Here is a 23,769-nt window from a genome sequence, read left to right on the forward strand (position 1 = left end):
CAAATCCAAGCAAGGACTTTCTACGAAGCCTTTTAATTTCTAGGGAGAGTAGCTGGCTCTCTGGATAGTCCGACGTTTTGAATTGTAATATTTTAGCTGTTAAGTATTTATGGAGCACCAAGTATACCTGAAGTGTGGTCCAGAATAGACAGCTACGTCATCAATGACTGTCTAGGGTCCAAAAGTATAATAGCCCTAAGAGTACAGTATGACTGCCCTCTCTAAGGATCAAAAAGGTGTTCATGCTCCTTCAAATTGTAAATCAACCCCAAAGTCAGGAAAATAGCTGAAGGGTTTTTTTTGCTCTGTACTTGTATAAAAGTTCACTTTGAGCAATGGTGTTTACACAGTGTATAATGTTACTCTGGAGACCTTTAAAGTGTGTACAGTAAGACTAAAAGTATAGAAAAGCTGTGACAATTAGAAATATATGAAGCCTCTAAAGTAATGCTTCTTCAATATGTCTCTGGAAAAGAACTATTTTAAAAAATCCCAACCTATTATGAGTATTTTTGTCAAATACAATAAAATGAATTCTTAGAAAAATTAAATGTAAAAATAGAAAAAAAAACATGCAAAATACAAGCCAACTGATCTTGCACTTGAATGTCCTGGCAATTTAAATTGCTCTTAAGTTTTTTTAAACATTATTTTGGCATTTGTCTCATAGGAGAGACGTAATAAACATTCCACAAATGTACAGAGATCTCCAAACCACATTTTGAGTAGTTCTACTTTATGCTGAGGTAAGAACTGATAATGTCTTATGTATAAAAAACCCCACATATTTTAAAGCTCATCTTGAACATCTGTAAAAATATTTCAACAGATGATCTTTTCTACCCCTAAGATTCTGTGACTACTACTGGTATAACTGGAGTTAGAGGACATAGCTAATGAAAATAATCTTTGTTGTTAGATACTAACAGAACCAGCACTCACAATAAATTTACCTCTTGAATCTAGAAACAGTCTAACTAAATTCTTTTTCCTAAAGGCTTCTTCAAAAAGCACAAACTCGGGCTTCCCTGGTGGCGCAGTGGTTGAGAGTCCGCCTGCCGATGCAGGGGACACGGGTTTGTGCCCCGGTCCGGGAGGATCCCACATGCCGCGGAGCGGCTGGGCCCGTGAGCCATGGCCGCTGAGCCTGCGCGTCCGGGGCCTGTGCTCCGCAACGGGAGAGGCCACAACAGTGAGAGGCCCGCGTACCACACAAAAACAAAAACAAAAACAAACAAACAAAAAAAACACAAACTCCATAAATCTCAGAATGTACAATCCTTAATACTATCAAAATATACACTACTATATATAAAATAGGTAACAAATAAGGACCTACTGTATAGCACAGGGAACTCTACTCATTACTTTGTAATGGTCTATATGGAAAAGAATCTAAAAAAGAGTGGATATATGTATATGTTATAATCGATTCACTTTGCTGTACACCTGAAACTAACACAGCATTGTAAATCAACCATACTCCAATAAACATTTTTAAAAATCATGTTTTACATATAACTGAAATTAACATTATCATTTTTTTGAGAGTTGCATTTACTTAGGCGCAAACTGATCTGGTAACTACACAATTTTTACCTAGTAATCATCTATCTCCAGACATCATGCTATTTAATGTTTTGTTGCTATAACAGAATATTAAATTTCTCAGGCTATAAGATCTAGATTTCCATTTAAACACATTGCTTAAAGTAACTAAACTCCAATGTTTGAGGAGTTAAAAAATGAAGAGAAAAATCAGCTTTTTTTTAGGTTATAAGAGTTCAAGAGCAGAAATGAGTAAACCAATGAAAAGAGTATACATTGAGAGGTAAACATTTGGTTACCCACACCTACAGACACTGGGTTTAAGCAGTAACTCCTGCTAGGTAGGCACTGATTGATGGTTCCAGATACAAAGTAAAAATATCATATAAATTATTATACATACTATTATTACATATTATTTTTGTTATTATCCAGAGTTCATCATAGCCTGATGTGATGCAGTAACAAACAGATCTATAGTTTTTTTCTAAAAGTCCCAATTCACATGAACAAAATTTCTTTTGTAGAAGCCAAAAATGTAATCAGACCAAAATGTTTATTTTCTTCTGGGTGTTGAAGTCTTGAGTTACAATTCTTGTAGCAATTGCAGGATTTTCAAAACATATATATAAACACTACAAGCTGACTTTAGAAAGAGAAGAAAACTTTTTTTAAAAAAGGAGTATTTTAACTCACTTTTGAAGTGAGTGGGCTCTCATTGAAGAAAAATGCAAAATAAGTAATAATTGTTGTTGTCCTTTGAGTAGTTTTAAAAATGAAGCGATTTATCCTGAAAGGTACTGTGTAGATTACATTCTATGTAGGGCTCATACTCACTACAGCATACTGAGTATTTTAAAATTTCAGAATCACTATCAGCCATTGCTAAATGGTATAATGTTCTAAAATAAGTGTTACTGTCGTAAAGATATACAAAAGGTGAGAATAATGATGATGTGTGTATATTTAAATAGAAATCATAATATCTTTAAATAGTATGGAAAATAGCAATGAATATGTGTCAGATTTAATACAAAATTGTAATCCCTAGCAACTAATTTTATATGATCATAGAAACAAGGAAATGGTGAAGAGATTGATATGGCAATATAAAAATTATCTGAAGATCTCCACACCCTCTGGAAGTTGTGCCGCATCTCTAGCCTGAAGAACTGCTAGCAGATTCAGGTTCATAAACTTTAGCATGCTCAAGAGGAAACAGAAGGAAAACAACCACAAGATTGTACCAGACTGGGGAAGACTTGCCAAATGTCATCTGGATGTGATTCTTTTTTCACCATATTTTCAGCTGCGCTAATTTCGAACTTTGAGGATGTGGTTATGTCATTTGTGATGAAACAGACCTGCCCATTCCCAGTACCATTCAATTATATGACCTGTAGGGCATGAGAACTGGGCTAGATCACTAGAGCCTGCAATGTAAAGATGAAAAAAAAGGAAACGAGTTAGATAAAAGAGAAAACACACATACCCTTTCCTTCAGGGGAGCCCCGCCTCTCTGTTTTTGGATGGTAAATTAGAAATGGAGACCATCATGGAAATTTCCTGTGAATGTTATTTGGGGCAATTACCTACTGAAGCATGAACATGCATGCAGATTGCCATCACTCACAAAGCAGGTGAGTTTTTACACTATTCAGGTCTTTCATTTTCCTAGTGGAACATTCATGATAAAAGGCCATGTTACTAACTATAGGTCTGTCTTGCTTCCCCAACCTCAGTCCCTCCAGTAATAAGTTCAATGCTGTTGTGTAAATTCAAATATTAATTATCCTCAGTATTCTGCAACATTGATGGGACAACAGCTGTACATGGGAATAAAATAATCTCTTAAAATTCCTATCAAATGTGTAATTCTCTTAGATGAGGGCTTTCTCCCTGTTAGGATGTTTAGAGATACATATTCTCAGAGGAATATATAAATAATATATGTGTCTATCTGCCACTTACAGCCATGAATAGGTGAGAAGAAGAAAGCTTCTGGAATTATTCCGTGACAAACTCAGAGTTATTAAGAGTGTTCTGTAAAACATTTCTAGGTCCTGCACTGGAAATGCATGCCTACATGGGAACCCAGGCACAGTTCTGCTGTACACTTGGCATTGTACCTGGGCTCTGATAGGGCAGAGGGTCCCACCAATAGGATGGGAATGAGAAAGATCATCTCCAAGTATACAAAGTTTCCAAAGATGTTTGGATTATATGCATCCTCTTTCCTCCTAGAAATTATTTCTAAAATATTAAGCAGGGTTAAACTTTCTTTTTGAAACACACTTATAACTTGGGCTAGAGCCTAGAAGCCACTGGTTCTTTTGAAGAGCTGTCTCTTACTGTCCGTGTCACTCTAGGTAAGTTTCTTAAAACTCTTGAGTCAAGATAATTTAATTATCCACACCTATTATGCCTGTGACATGTGTAGAGCATAAAAGGGTGATCTTTAGGAAATGGTAGCACTTTCAGGGGCATGGTCATCATACAGAGAGTTTGCTGCACTCACCAGAATGAACTGTCACTGCAAAAAAAAAAAAAAAAAGGATACATTGAGACAATATGCTTAATAGCAAATGACTCGATTCTTCCTAACTGAAGTGGAAAATTCAATTCACAATGCAACCTCCTGACAATTGCTGCTCCTAATATTAGCCTGTAGGCTCACACAGGGGCACGTAGCACGTAGGTGTAACCTAGTCCATATCAAGGAGAGGAAGTATGTGAAAAATGTAACACTGTTCCAGACATAGAAGGACTAATCAAACGGTGATTTCATCCCTTTTCCGCCCCCACTGAGCTGCCTCTTCTCTGCACATGCCAATGATATATTTAGAAGTTATTTTGCCTTGAAAATAGTGATCAACACAGTTTTCCACCAAAACAAAGTTTCTGTCTTTGCTCTTTACTTCTCTATTTTTTCTTCTTTTGTTTTTCTCTGTTTCGTACTTCACCTACTTCTTAGTAATTTCATAGTTCCATTCAGGAGATATGATACCTAGCATTGGACTTCCTTGAGATGGCAAAATAAAGAATCCTTGTTTTCTGCCTTCATGTAGGACCTGACAAGTTAATAGAAAGAAGGCAAGAGAAGGGGGGATTTTAAGGTGGATAACTCATCATCCAAGGCACTGAACAGTAGCACATACACACACACACACACACACACATAAACACACACACAAACACACACATACACACATTTCCCGGAAGGTATTCAACAGAATGTAAAATTAGGAGGTTGTTATTTTATTATCATCTATATAGGAAAATCATACGTTAACTGACTTAATAGCAGAAAGAAAAATAAAGCAGACTTAAGTATGTTACTATATGTCATCCATTCTCTATTCTAAGTCCAACTAATGGTACAAAAGAAAGTCTCATGCCATCCGATTGTTCATTTGCAATTTACATCAACACAGAGACATTAACTCAAAACAGGGACCAGATCCATAAGCTTCTGATCAAAAGAAGCCTAATGACTGAGATCTGGAGGCTCATGTTTGTGGTCTGTGAGTCTCCTGGTATATTGAAAAGAAAACATCTGAGAGATGTACCAAACCAATGCCAACCAGCTGACAGTTTGATTGTGTTTGAAAGGAGAGTATTTGAAGCAGGAGAAACTCCCTGGTTCACAGCCAGTTTCTTTTATAAATACAGACACACACCAGGCACCAGACTCTAGTCTTATGCACATAAACACAACGAAAGGTTGGCTGCTGGTGGTGCAATCAGGGAGAATCAGCTTAGAAGTGCTCCTCTGTTTTATCTGGGCTAACTTCCTGTATCAAGAAGGACAGAGCGCATTTGGCTGTCTGTATCTTTATCAGCAATTGTTCCCCTTCGGTGCTTCGATTTGGCATGCATATCTACTATCTGATGGCCCCGAATGCATGAATGTAGTCCAGATTAAATTCATCTTGTACATTTTCCCCTGATTGTACTAAGTCAGGATCACAATTTGCTGTAATTAGCTACTAAAATACAACTTGCTCAAGTTGACTTTTTTAAAGTATGTTGATATTAAATGTATAGGATTCAAGGTTGTTTTGTCCCATTCAAAACACTTGTCTCCCACGTCCCTTCCCCCAGTTGATCAGGAAGTAAATGGTCAGAAAATATTTACAACAGGCAGAGTCTAGAGTTAGCCTGCAAGACACGTACTGGGATTCCACACATGGTCACAGCATGTTTGTGGGGATGCTCACACAGAAGGCCAGTTTGCATCACTAGATGATCAAAAAGGAGTGGGCCCAGGAAGGAAAGTAAGAGAGGGACAGCGTGCCACCTACTTTCCAGGGTACAATGTGTGTGAGTGTTGTGGAGCTAGACTCTGTAGTTGCTACAATGGACTGTCATACAGGGCAATGGCATTGGGGCTGGGGTTAGGATTAGAGAAAGGCTTTGTTAAAGAAGTTTACAGAGAACAATTAGCCTGAAGCCCCTCTTAGCACTTAGGCCATCCCCTTCTCTTTGGGGTGCAGTCTTTCACTCTCACAAGTGACTCCCTGGGGGCAAAAAAATGACAGCAGCACTTTCATTTAGCAGAAATGTCTTGCTCTTATAAATGTTTCATCCCTCTCTTGTAAATGGCTATCAAGATGGAAATACTACAAAACATTTGGATCATCGGTAAACCAAGAGCTAATCTTAGGTGTCATGATTTTTCATTATTGCATCCAGAAGGCAGAACAAATGTTTTCCAACAGATACTTAAAATGAGGGGTTTCAAAAGGGAAGAAATAAAAACCTCATTTCATTTTTTTCTTATTTTTTTCTTATGCAGCATCCGATGGCATCTTAAACTCAGTAAAATGCATTCACCCAACACCTTTGGAGGAGGAAGAGGGAGAAAGTGTATGCAGGCACATGTGCCTCTTAAACCATCCTGCTCGCTACTTTTTTAACTGAAAGCATAAAATCACATGCAAAACTCCTTTGAAGGGCTCCCACCCTGGCCATCAGTGGTGCCTCTGCTCATTCAGCCTTGAGACACAAGCGGCCTTTGTTTTTGAACAACATTCAGCAGGTCTACAATTGACCCTGTGATCTTCCTCCCCTCTCTTTCTTCTTGACTGCATGGAAAGAATGATTCTTCTGTAGATGGCATACCAGCAGGGACTCTGCAACACCTGTGTTTATTTAACAAACTGATGGCTTGCAGTTTCCATTTTTTTCAGCATAAATGTATGTGAAAGGGGTTAATGGTGCCCAGTAGCACTATTATAATTAAGATTCTGCCAGTATTTTCATAACAAACTGGAGATTTCCAAAAACAATCTGGAAATGCTTTGTGAACAATTTAGAATCTAACACTAGAGATTACTTTTTAAGACACAAAACAAAAAAAATATATTTTTGTTCTAATATGTGGTTATCAGGATAACTGATTACCATACTTCTTACTTGTTTATTTAAAAAAATGAAGGGACTTCCCCGGAGGTCCAGTGGTTAAAACTTTGCCTTCCAATGTAGGGGGTGCAGGTTCGATCTCTGGTCCCAGAGCTAAGATCCCACGTGTCTCGTAGCTAAAAACCCAAAACATAAAACAGAAGCGATATTGTAACAAATTCAATAAAGACTCCAAGAAAAATGGTCCACATCAAAAAAAATCTTTAAAAAATAAATAAAGACTTCCTTTTTTTATCTCAGATATATTTCTTATCTCCATGTGATTCACCAACACGGGAAATTATTTATATCTCTATAACACAATAGATTCTTAGAGCACGTTGTCTCCAAATATTCCCAAAGGTGAGTACTTCAGTAACAGGATGTGAAATGGGATTTTTCTGTTGTCTTAGCATTTTGGCTAGTGCCCAAAGATGAAACCCATGGTTTTCAAGTACCACCACATTTTAAAGAGAGAAGCTAGACACATCTATGAGACCTACTAAGAAAGAACAAAACCATCTCTGACACCTTTACCCAGGTGAGAGATTCTTCAGAGTAAATGCAGCTCCTTTTGAAGACTCTTGAGTGTTGACAAGACAAAAGTAGGGTGGCTTTTCTTTCCTTTTGAAAATGAGGTGTGGAGGGCTTCAGTGAAAGCACTGTAAAAAAGTGGGACTGCTTGCCAGGAGGGCAACCAGAAATGCTCTCTCTAGCTGTAGGCCTGCCTGATGTTGACACACACATTTCCTCATTTTGTAAGTGCCCCTTGGAATCTGAGGGTTAGAGAAAACATCTCTGACTTTCATATGAAAATATTCATTATTTTTATATCTGTCTTGAAGCATTACATGTAATCAATACATTGTAGTACTAGTTTAAGGAGCTTTCCATTTATTTATTTATTTGACTTTTTTACCTCTCCTCACAATTTTTGGCCTCAAAGAACATGAGCAGATACAACATATTGGGGGCAGGTGTGACTGGAACAAGAGGAGGGAATGGATTGACCCTGAGACACATTCCCTCATACCCATCCCCCCCCCACCCCGTGAGCCTATGAGATGGGAGCCTTAAATGGGAGAAAGGGGGAGATTCTTAATTGGATGTGATGTGTGGGTGTAGGTTAAATGAATATAAGATTATAAATTAATATAATTTTAATATCTGAAGGTTGGGATCTGCCTTAAATGATCTCAAGTTCTGGGAGAAGCAACCAAAGAATTCCTTCAAAACAGATTTGCAGGACAAGTTTCCATTCAGTAAACCAGTTCCACTAACAAGACATAGTAAAAATAATTTATGTAGCTTAAATACAAGTATGAATATCTATATATTTATGCTATTTTACAAATCAGTATTCTTCAAATGATACAAGTTCACAAATAGCTCTTAGCTTTCTGGATCTTCAGCTTCAAATCCAAGCAGACTTTTTGAAAGCAAACACAGTAGTTTAAAGAACTGCCAGAATCAGGTGCTATCAGGAGGTATCATCTTGTAATTATCTGCCTGTATTCATGGGAAAGGATGGTAGAGTAACAGTTAATAATGAAATGAGATAAATCTGAATTTGCCTTTCTGCTCTAGCGTTTACTATAAGTTTGTGGGTCAGTTACTTAATTCTCTGCATTTCTTATTATTCATTTCTATAATGAAAAATAACAAATATTATTCCATAAATTTGTTGAAAGGATAAAATACAATAACTTATATAAAGTGTCTCTCTGGTGATAGTGTGACACAACTTTTACCTTTCTTCTTTTCTTTCCCTTTGTGTTCCTTCCTTCCTTTGTGATTTTTACATTTGTTTTCAGGAATCATTAATTCTTCTCTCTCCCTTTCCTCTGGCTCTTCATTCCGTGCATTAACTACATTTGAATATTTTCAGCAAATAACTAAACCCTTCCTGAAGCAGAGAATCAGCTTTTCTCTAGTGAGAAGGGAGTGTCTATAGTTCAAACACCTAGACCAAGCACTTGTCACCTTTTTTCTTGAACCCACTAGACCTTGTGTCTGGTTGTAGCCCTTAGAACCTGCTTGGTTCCAGTGATGAAACTCCCATCCTTAGATCCCAGGAGTGAGTACAGTGAGGACATTCCTACCTTAAATATAAGCCTAACTTTCTTGAGAATCTTCAGTATAACAAGTTCCTCCAAGACTGGACCCTTCCTTCCTCTTGTCAACCCATTCCTCGGGAACAAGAACACTGGCATGAATCTTGTGCCACTTAACAGTGAAATGTGTTACCCTTTCCTGTATGTTGTTCATGACATCAAAGTTAGAGGTAATGAGATTAGCACAGGCCAGTATGTCTTTATGGGTTCCAGTCGTTATTGTGGATCTCAATTCATCCTCACCCAGGTCCAAGGTCCATTCTTGACTGGCAATCTGACAGATAGATAGAATGTCAAGTCCAATCCTAAGCAGAGATGATTACCTTACATAGTATCTTCACCAGCTCCCATCATGGCAAAAATTCTAATCCTTATAACAAATACTGTTTCTACATCACTTATAATGGCTCTGCTTCTTTGATAGAACTCTGACCAATACATAAATTCAGTGCATCTTTTTATATATTCATTCCTAAATATTTTATCCTTCTCTCTCTTTTTTAAATTAATTCACTTATTTATTTATTTTTGGTGCGTTGGGTCTTTGTTGCTGCATGCGGGCTTTCTCTAGTTGCGATGAGCGGGGGTTACTCTTTATTGTAGTGGTGGGGGGCTTCTCATTGCGATGGCTTTCCATTGCGGAACACGGGCTCTAGGCGCTCAGGCTTTAGTAGCTGTGGCTCGCGGGCTCTAGAGAACAGCTTCAGTAGTTGTGGAGCACGGGTTTAGTTGCTCCGTAGCACGTGAGATCTTCCCGGACCAGGGATCGAACCCGTATCCCTTGCATTGGCAGATGGATTCTTAACCACTGTGCCACCAGGGTTTTTTTGCTGTGGTGAATGGGCTTTTTCTTTTTCAGATAATCATAGTTTTATTCTAATCTTAAAGCTTTGCCTTTGAAACTTTTCCAGTGAAGGATTCCTAACAGAGAAAGTAAAAATTTTTAGCATTTGTGGGATATCGGCAAGATCATAAAGCCCTAGGGTTCTTGAAATCTTCCTTTGAGGTTTTAATTTATCTTAACTTTTCATTCTATTTTATAGCATACCATATATGTTTAAAATTTTAAATGCATTCTTCTCTCCAAGTCTTTAAATAAAATACAATTTCTGGGAAGAGTTTTGCCTACTCTGTGGTTTCTGGTACTCGGTGGCTGATGTACTAAGCCCCAAATATATTGTAGTTAAAATTTGGAGAAACATTTCTTTAAAGCAGTTTTGTGACTTGTCTAAGGTTTTCCAAACTTACCGTCAAAGTATCTCTAATGGACAACATATTCCTGTAGTTATAATTACTCAGAAAATTATCCCATATCTTTTCTTTATCATTGTGTGGCAACACACAGATATTGAGTATTCAAACTGAGTTACCTTAGAACTTTCACTAAACAATTTTTAGACTTAGTTTGCTGAAATCACTTCAGGTTATGTTTTTCTATAAAGCTACTAAGTTCTAAGGCAATTCTGCAATTATAATACATTAATCATTTGAATAAATCGTTTGATTTTCACACAGAGACAACACAAAAGCCAAGGTTATATTTTACAGAGCACCAGAAACTCATAACTGGTAATTGATGGAAGAGAAAAACATTTAACCAAGTTACATAAGTTCAAAACAAAACAAATAAAATCATCGACACTTGAGAACTTATTCTCTAACAAGGAAGTGTTTGTTTAGAGACTAATGGATAGTTCACATATATAGTAGCTGTCAATATTGATGCAACCCTGAAATCTCAAGAAAACAAGAATTTCTTTACCTTTTTGAAAGTGGTTACTATTGCACACCAGAAGAAGCCAGTCTGGAAATAAAATAATTTACAATACTGAACAGGTTCAGACACATGCTAAAAAAATCTTTCCATCTATGATGTTTAATGCTTGAATCTGCTTTTTTATTTTTGACAAACTAACTTATGTGGCTTACTAGCCAGCTCAAATATTGAACTCTAGAATCAGTATGTATGTCTCTAGAGCTCACTTTCATATCCAAATGTAAAAGGGATATACCCTTAAAAATATCAATAGTGCTTCAGAGAGATAGTAATTAGGGTTGTTAGAAATTAGATGAAAAGAGAAAGAACGATAATAATCCATTTGAGTTAATAAAAAAGGTAGTAAGGCAATGAGCTCAAAAGCCAGACCTTATGAAGGGAAGAAAAATGATTTACCACATGCCTTTAACTTACATTAAACATTTCACAGGCAAAGGTTGCCCTTTGAGAAAATACTGCAGCTACTTTTTTAGTTAGGACAGCGGTCCCCAACCTTTTTGGCAATAGGGATCTGTTTCACAGAAGACAATTTTTCCCTGGAAAGGGGGATGTGGGCATGGTGCAGGCAGTAATGCATGCGATGGGGGAGCGATAGGGAGAAGCAAATGAAGCTTCACTCACTCTCCCGCTGCTCAACTCCTACTGAGCGGCCCAGTTCCTAACAGGCTCTGGACCAGTACCAATCCATGCCTGGGGCTTGGGGACCCCTGAGTTAGGAGACTGAAATTGGAGGAAAAAAAAAGAATTTAGCCCTTTCAATCCTGAGGGATGGTAGGGAAAAGAAAGGAGATTGAAGAAAAGAGATAGAGTTAAAAGATATAGAGAGTCATAGTTACATCACCAACTTGGAGGTTTAACTTCCTAAAAAATCACGGAGGAGGTTATTGGGTAAGATGAAGAAATCATGAGGACAGAGGGATTCTTTTTTTAGTTATATCTCTGGGATGAACCAATACCAGGATTTCTCTGAGGTCCCATAAAAGGCAACAGAAAAGTTAAAAACAAAGCAGCTTGGTGAGACAGAGAGAAATCTAATTGTCCCTCCCATGCGTCAGTCATTTTGTGTATGAAAGGATCCTGAGATGTGGCACATATATACAATGGAATATTACTCAGCCATAAAAAGAAACGAAATTGAGCTATTTGTAATGAGGTGGATAGACCTAGAGTCTGTCATACAGAGTGAAGTAAGTCAGAAAGAAAAAGACAAATACCGTATGCTAACACATATATATGGAATTTAAGAAAAAAAAATGTCATGAAGAACCTAGGGGTAAGGCAGGAATAAAGACGCAGACCTCCTAGAGAACGGACTTGAGGTTATGGGGAGGGGGAAGGGTGAGTTGTGACAGGGCGAGAGAGAGTCATGGACATATACACACTAACAAATGTAGTAAGGTAGATAGCTAGTTGGAAGCAGCCGCATGGCACAGGGATATTGGCTTGGTGCTTTGTGACAGCCTGGAGGGGTGGGATAGGGAGGGTGGGAGGGAGGGAGACGCAAGAGGGAAGAGATATGGGAACATATGTATATGTATAACTGATTCACTTTGTTATAAAGCAGAAACTAACACACCATTGTAAAGCAATTATACCCCAATAAAGATGTTAAAAAAAAAAAAAAAGCCAGAAGGTCAAACATGGGGAATTCTACAGCAGGAATGTGGCAACTTTACAACAAATACTATAGGATGAGTGGCAGGAACAAAAACGAGGAACATGTACAATCATCAGAGGAGATGATAACCTCAGGGAGGATGGAAGGAGGCCAAACTAGCAGGAAGGGGCCCCTGGAGTCTGACAAAGGTAAGAAATAGTATAAGTTAATTAATCAGAGATATCAACAACAGAAAACAGGAGGATACCTGGAGGTGGGAAGTGACCATCCCTATAACAGTAGACACCATCCAGGGAATAGGATGATCACAGATGTCTGTTTCTCTCCCACCAAAACCATGAGATTATGCAAAGCACTTTTCTCACAACTCTGTTGTCATCTGATAGTGGAATTATGAGAAAAACCTGAAAAGCTAAATCTATAACTCAAAGAGACAAAATTAAACCTTTGAGTTATAGACAGTATAAAATATTACATATAAATGTGTTATCCCGATTGAACTTTTATTGTTATCACTGTTGTAGCTTTTGTTCCATACCATGCAGCAGTTGTGATCACACAGAGACCATCAAAAAATTTTAAGAAAATAAAGAAATGGCATAGTCTATGTACAACTTCATATAGTGTAAGTAAATTTTAAATTTAAAAATGCTTATAATAGGGGCTTCCCTGGTGGAGCAGTGGTTGGGAGTCTGTCTGCTGATGCAGGGGACGCGGGTTCGTGTCCCGGTCTGGGAGGATCCCGCATGCCGTGGAGCGGCTGGGCCCGTGAGCCATGGCCGCTGGGCCTGCACGTCCAGAGCCTGTGCTCCGCAACGGGAGAGGCCACAACGGTGAGAGGCCCGTGTACAGCAAAAAAAAAAAAAAAAAAAAAAAAAAAATGCTTATAATAATAATAAATTAAGCTCATTTAATATATTAAATATTTTGGGACATCATATTTAAATTGTGTGAATAACTCATATTTTGACATTAATTAAATGTTATTTAAATGTACCTTCCATTATTTCAAATACAGGTTTAACTGCTGAAATCAAGGAAAAAATAACAGTGGACTAAAGTAGATTTACTTTTTGTTGTAATCTCTTTGAATCATTTAGGCTTAAATCATCCAGCCTCATGGGGCAGCAGTGGTATTAGGTTTCAGATTCCAGCTTATTGCTTTGCCATCCTTAAAACCTGGCCTTAATTAATAGTATATATAAGTCCAGGTTGCGCCATAAGATCTATGTTCCACACAGTGGGAAAGAAATAAGAAATGGAAACTACATCTCTTCCCTCTAAGAACATAATCCAATATCTGTACACATTCTTCTTCACATGCTATTGGCCAGAAATTAGTCACATAGTTCATTAGCTGAAAGGGAAGCATGGAAATCTTTGCTTAGGCAACTGTGTGCTAAGCTAAAACTTGGACATTTAATACTAAAGGGAAAAAGGAGAGGATGGATGTTGGTGGATGACTGGCAGTTTCTGCTATGCCTGCTTTATAAATAAATATAGCTAATATGTATTACATGATTAAATGTCTGCATTAACATGTATCTGGATCAATAATATCCATAGAATAAGGTAGCATTTTTAATAATTTGTTTAATTTATTACTTGACCTGCCTTCTTCCCTAGGAAATTATTCTTAGAGAACATAACTCTGTCACCTCCTTATTTTCAAAAAGAGAATCAAATGTCAGATGAAAAACCATGTACAGTATAGATTATATAATCCTATCTGGATTAGGTAAGTATACATTATAATGTGTATTGAGGCAGAGCAGATCTCATTCATTTTAGGTGTTTGAAAAAATCTGTGTGGCTTTTTTTTTTTTTCATTTATAATATCCTTTCTCAGAATCATGATACAGCTTTACAAACAAGAGAAAAAGTTTTGACATCTTTCATTTGAAACTAGATCTTTATCAATAATTTGTATTCCCTTTTCTCTAAATTCCCTTCCAAATTTCTCTGTTTGATTGGTCTTCTTCTCTTCAGTCCTGATATCCCCCTGCAGTAATTCAACATGGAATTCTATGTTAGTGAAGTAAGTCCAAGTCAAGGAGGTAGGGGCTTCCTAAGGCATGGATTCCTGATGGACAAAGGCAAAACTGGGATGTCTTAAATCAAGAAACCAGAGAGACCCAGATGACCTTTTCTGGCTGTAACCTGCTAAGGACACAGCAGTTACTGGAGGGTCTGTTAAGTTCACGATCTATTTGTAATTCAGTTTGGTGAGATTAAAAGGATGAGGAAATGCAGTTGTAATAGGGAAAGAAGGCCAATGAAGAGATAAATTTGGAAGAAATGGATGACGTCTTGGGAAAGAAATGCCCATTAGGGAGAACAGCCATGAGACATTTAGGGGAGGGAGTAGAAGCAAGCCCCACTGTGCCTTCACAGCACCATGGCACATTGGCCTTAACATGACACTTTACAATTCTGTTAGGATAAAAATGAATGTATCCCGGCTGGATTCACTGTTACATAGTCATTACTAACATAATCATTTTCTCCTGATTTAAAAAAAATAAAATAAAATAAAGGTGAAACATTTTCAGAGGTCCCTAAAAGAATAGTGGGCTGTAGGCACTGTGCCTTCTGCATCTAATGGGTACGTTGGCCCTGAGAGGAAGTACTCCAGGCACAGAGATTAGGAACATAAAGTAGTGAATTCACCAAAATGTGAACTTTGGTGATTTTACTTATGGGTTGTCCTTGGCCCTGCTCACATTTCTATTGGGTCAGAGATTGAGCCCTGGTCAAAGAGCTACAGGAAGCCCTGGTTTACTCCTGCACTGGAAATCAGTCCTGCTTTCCTGGTTAGGGAAGCTTAGTTTCTCTGCTGACCTGCATGCTACAGAAAACAATGTGTGTGTACCTCCCTCCCACCCCTGTACCCCAACCATCTGGGTTGTTGCAGAGCACCGAGCTGGGATCCCTGTGCTGTGCAGCAGGTTCCCACTAGCTATCTATTTTGCACGTGGTGGTGTACATGTGTCAATCGAAATCTCCCGATACATCCCACCTCCCTTCCCCCTCTGTGTCCACACATCCATTCTCTATGTCTGTGTCTCTGTTCATGCCCTGAAAATAGGTTCATCTGTAAGGGGATATATGTATACATATAGCTGATTCACTTCGTTATACAGCAGAAACTAACTAAATGTTGTGAAGCAATTATATTCCAATAAAAAAAAGAAAAAGAAAAAAATCTGTGTAGTATATTGTTGGTAATAGTATAACTAGAGCCATATAATTACAGCGGAGACTAAGTCATAAGTCCACAAGTGAATCTTTCCTACTTTCCTAAATTCCAATGATATGGTAGAAAAGATTGCATTAGAGAAAAAAATAGATTCATAACAATTGTAATAGTCTTCAGAAAAGAAATGTAATAAATGAGAGTTTTAAAACTATGGCTCAAAACATGCCCCAGAAGAGTCAACATGAAAGATAAGAGTTTTTCTTAAAGAAATATCAAAGAATTTTCAAAATCAGAAAAAAAATAACATGAGAGGGACCTGGTAAAATTATTAGGGAAATGATTTAAAGAGCAACATTTATTCAAAGAAATTGTAATTTTAAATTGCTATTGATATGTGATAAAAACTATGAATAATAATCATTATCTGAAACTTCATATGACTTCAATATATTCATTAGGAGATGTGAAAGAATGCTGTACCACAAAAGATTGAGTCTAATGCCAGAAACCATACCAGTTATTTGACCAAGTATATTCTTATTTAAAATTACTAAGTAGTATAAGGAGATTAAACCCTAAGTTGGCTAAAAAAAAATCTAAATATATAGAAATAGCAGAGCAAGAAAGCAGCTACTATCACTAAGGCTGAGGGAGAGTACCCATAGGAGGGAAAATCTTTGAAGAAGCTTCCCCCATGGTTGAAAGTTCTACCACATTGAAGAGGTTACAGCTATGGCTCAATGAAAGAAGTTTACTGAGGTGCGATGGGTAGGGACTTGTGACTATGAAGCTATTTGTTGGGTGATGCCAAAACTCACTGGATAACTGACTTTTGGGATGCTTTCAAGACTGGCTTAGAAGTTATCCACTTGGGTGCTGGTGATGCTTGCAAGGAAGTTTCCTGCTGGGTACTGGCAATAATCGCTGGAGGGCATGTAATTAAGTCTCATGCACACCACTGGCCAAGAATTGCTCATTGGCCTCCAAGGCATAGAAGAAGAAACACCCAGATCAAAAAGAGAAGCTCCTTCCTCTTGTAATTCTCCTCTATTGCCCTCTATTGAAAAAATCTAATGTTTTGCCAACTGGCAAAAGAGAAATATTCACAAAGTCCAGCTCCACTATCACAAAGAAGATCTAAGAAAGGTGGATTTGAACTGAGAAGCAATAATTATATAACTAGCCCAGATGCTAAGATTCTTTTTGTTTTGGAGAAAAAGATATACTTTCTGATTAACTATAAGAAGTGACAGAAATTCTAAAGCATGTTAAAATTTTAAATATAAGGCTTCTGGTTTCTGCTCTGAATTTTAAAGAGCTTGGAAAATGTCACTCCTGTACTTAGAAGAAGAAAAACCTGGAAAAATTGAAAATCTTGACATTACAAAGGCTTATCAGAGAACTGGGGTTGCAGGGCAAACTACCACCCTGAAGTCTGGAAAGGTAGGCATATCTGAGGAGATATGGTCAGGATCTACTTCCCTGGAATAGAAGCCACTGGAGCTATAAACAAGTAGGAAACTACCTAGATGACATTTTTGATGAATTTCTGGGGTCAGAATGAAGACTCCTGTGAGAGTGAGACACCCCTAGGAACTGCAGTCTTCAGTGGGAGGGCTGGGGACATGTTTTTTTTGTTTTTTACCTTAGGAATCCCACCAGTTTCTCAAGGTGGAAATCCAGGAAAATTCTCCCTATGGCTTCAGGAGGGGGAAGGGGAAGGTGGTTAAAGTAATCATTGTGAAATATACCTAGAAGCTTTTCTATAACAAAGGCTTACTCTCCAGAGAAAAGACTGCCAGGGCTGGGGGAAGGATAATGTAAACAGAGAGATGGAAATTCTAAGAAAGAATAAAAAAGAAATTCTAGAAATTAATAAAACACTAATAAAGTCTTCAATAGGTTAATCTTTAGATTCAACATAACTTCAGTGAACTTAAAAATAGCTCAATAGAAACTTTCAAAACATAAATGCAAAGAGAAAAAATAACATAAAAAATCAGAATATAGTATTGAAGAATTGTGGCACAATTTCAAAAAGTGTAACATACACAACCAGAATACCAGAAAGAGAAGAAAGAGAATAGATCTGAAGAAATATTTGTTGTAACGATGGCCAAAGCTCTCCCTAATGAATGACAGACACCAAACTACAGATCCAAGAAATTCAGAGACCACTACCAGGGATAAATACCAAAAATAACCGTAACTCAGCATATGTTATTCAAACCACAGAGTCAAAGATAAAGAATATCATGAGAAAAAACCAGAGGAATGAACAATTTACTTATACAGAAACAAGAATAATTGAAGACACCTTCTCATTAGAAACTATGTGAGGAAGAAGATAATGGAATGAAATATAGAAATAATTGAAAGAAAAAAAAAACACTAGACTTCAATATGTGGTGAAAATATTCAAAAGTAAAAGAGAAGTAAAAGATTTCTCAGACAAACAAAGCGTGAAAAAATTCATCATCAGTCGACCTGTCCTGCAAGAAAGATTAAAAGAAGTTCTTCAGGAAGAAAAAATTGCTATAAGTCAGTAACATGGATTTGCATAAAGAATGGTAGAATATCAGGAAAGGAATACATGAATATAATTTATAAAATATAATTTTACTATTCTTTATTTGAAAAATGATTATTTGCTTAAAGCAATAATTTTAATAATGTAGAGGGTGATAGTAACATGTGGACTGTGGAATGAATGTCATCACCGTCACAGGGGGAGAAGAAAGGAATGGAGAATATTCTATGCTAAGGTACTTGCCCTAAACATAAAGCAATATAATGTTATTAAAGGGTGGGCACAGATCAGTTAATATGTATATTGTAAACTCTAAGGCAATAATTAAAACCCCTAAAAAATATAGGTATAGTTGATATACTAAGAGAGGAGGTAAAATGAAATCATGTAAATGCTCAATTAAAATTAAAACCAGAGAAGGCAGAAAAATAAAGGAAAAAATAAACAAAGAACAACTTCAATGAATGGAACATGGTTGTAAACACATTAGATATGAATAATACTATTTCAGTAATCATTTTAAATGTGAATGGTGTAATCACACCAATTAAAAGATGGAGACTGACAGAGTGTATTAAAAAAACTAAGACTCAACTATATGTTGTCTTGAAGAAATCTACTTTAAATATAAATCCAGATAGATTAAAAGTAAAAGGATAGAGAAAGAATCATTTTAACACCACTCGAATAAAGTAGATGTAGCTATGTTAACTTCAGACAAAGCTGACTTCAGAATAAGAAAGATTATTAGGAATAAAGAGGAGTATAAGAACATGATAAACAAAGAGAACAAAGAGTGAGCCTTAAAGTATGTAAATTTTAAAAATCGTTTAGGAGATCAGGGTATCCCAGGATAGAAAGCAGACTGTGGCAAAAAAAATAAAATTGTATCACAAATGTACAAAACAGCCTAACTAAAAGCTAAGTAGGAGAAACTTTGTAACCTTAGTAACTTTGGAAATGAGGGAGGAAGGATAAAGGCAAAAAGAACTATGGATCTAAGCCTAAGAACTGTACTCTAATTGACAAAGTTTTTCCCATGGGGTTGAGGGGGAACAATTCTGAAACCACCCTACATGTATACCAGAATTAAACAGTTAAGTGAGTGGATGGCATATGGTGGGAGCCAGGTTCCTCACGGCTGGAGTGAGAGTTTACATGTCAGCAAGGGGAGAAGCTAGAATAATCCATGTGGTAGGGGATTACAGCTGGAGACATATTATGAACTTATGTTCAGCTTAATATAGATATAGATGGATATAGCTAGACATACATAGATATAGATATAGATATGTGTGTGTGTGTATGTTACTATGCACTCATGTATTTCCCTACTCCCTCATCTGAGAGGACCTAGCAGTAACAACAAGCACACCTAGCACCCAGAAGTTGGTTTCTAACACCATTAAAAAAAAAAAAAAAAAGAAAAAGAAAGAAAGAAAACATGATTCTAGCAGAAACAGCTGATTCTAGAACTAGGGTAGGAGATATATGACAGTATATTTCATCTCAAGAAGGTAGAAAAAGAGAAAGGAAATTAACTAGACATGATGCATGAATCATGGTGAAAGAAGAAATTAATGGAATAGGAGATCAGCTCTGCTCATTCTCTATTATATCCAGTAAAGTTAAATATGAAAACAATGTATATCTGTATATACAATGTATATTTTGAAAAAAATTAGAGGGATTTAAAACAAATGTGGAGATATTTTATCCATATAATTGCAGTGATGGATACATTGGTGTCTTTTTATTATTTTCTGTGTTTTCTTATATATTTAAGATATTTCATAATTAAAATTTTTAAAATTTTAATAATTTTGACAAATGGAATACAGCTATATTTTTTTTTTCTGTTTGTTTAAAGTTTTAAGTTACATAAGCAAGTAAAACAATATTTTTAGGTTAATCAAGTTTCTGGAATAACTACCATGCACACTCAAAGGGCATATATTTAAAATGGTCATTCTAGAGGACAATTTGACAATATATAACAAGTTGTATACAAAAGGGCATATATTCAACCAAATATGTCTTCTTCTAGAAATATATACTAAACAAATAGTCATGAATGATTACAAGTGTTAACTGTGTTGTATTCAATGCAATTTTGAATGTAATAAAAACTAAAATAAAATCTGCAAATATACCTTAGAAGATTAGTTAAATGAATCATACTCCAATAATTTAAATAGATAACCATGAAGAAATTCTAAATTGTAGAACAGTAAAGTATAGAAAGTTACAGTGTATTACTTTTTTAAATATCAAATTCTAAATTATACATATTTATATGCTTATAAATATATATCATCATATGATGTATGTTTAAAGCTGTTTCTGTCTGTCTCTGTCTCCTTCTCTCTCTTCAGTCATTTAAAAGGCATGTCTACGACTTCTCTGGCAGTCCAGTGGTTAAGACACCACATTTCCATGGCTGGGGGCATGGGTTTGATCCCTGATGGGGGAACTAAGATCCCGCATGCTGCAGGGCATGGCCAAAAGGTAAAATATAAAATAAAATAAAATAAGATAAAATAAAAGGCATGCCTATGAAAAACTCAAATTGCTGATTTCTTATCTGGGGTAAATTAAATTAAGGGCCATATAATTTTTTGCTCACATTTATTTTTAAACACTTTCCAACAATTAAACATTTTCCTTGTGATAAGAAAGTTAAATACGTAAAACAGTAATTTCATTATCTTACGTGAAGCACACAAAATATTGTAAACAATGAAAACAAATAACAGCTCAGTGTATAGTCCACGAATTCAGTCTCCAAACAGTAAAAATAAGATGAACTGTAGGTTCTCTCAAATCTCCACCTGTTCACAACTCTTTCAAACAAAACTATTCCATTCTTTACTTCTAACCAAGAGTTGCTGAGCTATGGGAGAAAGAATCTTGTAACTAGGCTAACTAAATCCATTGAAAATACCTTCTCTCTCCACTCAGAGCTTCTCGGTAACCCTTTTATGCACTCTTGGTTGAATCCCTATACAATTTCCCAGAGGAGCTATTCCAAAACATCCTCAATTTACTCAAACACCCCTGCCTCCTTCACTCTCCTCAAATGATGCAGTCATCTATTTTACTCAGATTAAGCTTGGCAGGTTTGAACTTCCTAACCCTCTGTAGCCACCAGCACATGGGAATAAAGAGATACATAGGAGAAAAAAAAAGAGTAATAAGTTCAAACACAATGGGTAATATATTAAACTAATATTTACTATATCCACTTCTCAGCTCTATTTTCCAGCTGCTAATCTTTCACCTATTTCTGCTTCTCTCTCTTTTCACTTTATATTAAAAACTCTTCCCTAAAACTTAAAAAAAAAAAAAAAAAAACAGAAAAGAAAATCGCTAGAGCAAATTCTTTGAAAATTAGTATGAAGCCAAATCAAATGAATCATTATAAAAAAGTACAGAAGTGACTTACAGGATGTATGTTTGCTTTCGAGAAGACAAGCATTTGTCCAAATATTGTTGTCATCAGTGATGATGATAAGATTTACTGAGAGCTCTTTTAGTTTGTTTCATCCTCTCAACATCACAGTGAGATGGTGTTATTATTACTCTCTTGGTACAAAAGATGAAACTGAGAATTAATTTCTTATTTACTTACTCAAAGTAATAAGATTGTCAAGTGACGGAACAGATTCAAACTCAGTTCCGTCTGACCCCAAAGTGCTGCAGCAAAAATAGAAATGAGAAATTTTTCTTTTCTGATAAACAAGGAAGGAATAAACAGGCTGGGGAAACAGCATAAACAGGTCTGAAAGAGTTAAGCAATCTTGGTTATTCTTTATGTGTTACTACTAAGAAACACTTGTAACTAGACTTGTCCTTCACAAAGCTAATTACTCTCTGACTTCATATGAATTGTACTCTGCACCTGGCATTTTTCTCCCCCTACACTCCCTTGTAGCACTCTTCATTTCAGAAAGAAGGTCACTGGCCAATAACTTCAGGGACACCAGACCCGGTTGATGAGCCGCCTGATGCCAGCTTTGGCAGAAAATTTGCAGAGGAAAAAAAAAGCAAAACCTTAATTACTTTGAGCTTATCACCTACCCCAGACCAAGAGCTCCAGCTATAAAAACCTTTCCCTATTCCCCAGGGAGGGAGGCATAGTATTGAGATGCTAGCCTGCTGTGTTCCCTCTTTGCCTGGCAAAGAATAAAGCTACTCTCTCTTTCCTCCAAACCCTGTCTCTGTATTTCTGTTTGGCATCAGTGCACAGAAGGCCAATATTTTGGCATCAAAAGCTCATATGTTCATCACTACACTCCACTGTCTCATTAATCACATGTTCACACCTAAAATTTGATTAAGATCCTACTTAAATATAATAAATTCAAGTAATGAAACCTCACTTGTACTAGCTAAAAATGATGTTTCAGTTTCGTGACATAACAGTGGAAAAGATATTCAATGAAGGGATGGATAGTGAGGAAAAATTCCCAGAATTACAGAGGGAAATGTCTGCATGGATCTACAAGTAAAAGAAAAAAAAAAAAAAAAGGAGGAATAAAGAAAGAAATGAGTTTATAAACAATTTAGCAAATGCCTCGGGAATGCATTTTAGTCAGGGCATTTTCTACATCCTTCTTACATTCTTTCTGACTTAATGGTTTTCCTCATGCTCAGAATTACTCTTGTGCTTACAGATCTGGAATTTCTATTATCCATTATCCTGAGTTTTGGGTAATATCATCCTTGTATATGTTGTAAATCATTAATCTTAATATATGTTATAAAGTATATTTGTCTATATGTTCTTAAGAAATCAAAGCCAGAAATCTGTGTCTAAATGGGTTATGCATTTGTTATTAAGTACAGATTTAAAGTCTGTTAAATAATGTTTGACATATGTCATTGCTCTCACTGTTCAACATGCTGTCAATTAGCTTAAAAATCCCATGGACTCCTGCTTATGGCTTCCCATTATGAAATGCCCATTTCTTCCCACAGCAGATTGCTCTCTTTAACCTGTACTTACAGTGTTTTTGATTTAAAAGTTTTATATACATATCTCTAGTCATGTTTCCTGAATTAAAATTATAAATACCAGATCTTTTTACTTTCTCTCCTTGAAACCTCCGATAAATTCCTATTTATTCCCTTTGATATTTGGCAAGTTCTCAGAATTCCTTTCATCTGTTGTGTGAAATGATGAACAGAGTACTGAAGTAAGATTCAGAAGACTTGGGTTCCAGTTACATTTTGCCACCAAGTAGCTGTATTTTCTTTCAACAATTACTTCACTTCTCCAGGACTCAACTTCCTTGTGTCCGAAGAGGTATTGTACTGGATGATTTGAGACAATTTGATTCCCAAATTCTTTTCTTAAAAGCCATATGCTAGAATATGGTTTTCATTTATATTTTTCAAGAAAGGAAGAGTAGACTCAGAATGAAGACTTAGCTCAGACATATTTTCTGTAAGAAATTCCTATTTGGGCTTTGTCTCCCTAGCCTGTGCTTCCAAATCCCCCTAGCCCTTAACCTAGTTTTTAAACTATTGATTTATGTTTCTATCTCTGACACTAAAGTGCAAGTTCCTGAAAAATAC

General features: G+C 36.4%; 1 long non-coding RNA gene across 1 annotated transcript in view; it reads left to right on the forward strand.

Annotated features, from left to right (window-relative positions):
- Positions 1–1,019: 1,019 nt before the first annotated feature.
- LOC125963425 (uncharacterized) overlaps positions 1,020–23,769 on the forward strand; it is a 399,575-nt gene continuing 376,825 nt past the window's right edge. The window contains exon 1 of the long non-coding RNA XR_007475391.1: positions 1,020–1,088. This is a non-coding gene — a long non-coding RNA (uncharacterized LOC125963425). The remainder of the gene's footprint in view (positions 1,089–23,769) is intronic.

This window comes from Orcinus orca, chromosome 2, assembly GCF_937001465.1.
Source record: "Orcinus orca chromosome 2, mOrcOrc1.1, whole genome shotgun sequence".
Lineage (NCBI taxonomy): Eukaryota > Metazoa > Chordata > Mammalia > Artiodactyla > Delphinidae > Orcinus > Orcinus orca.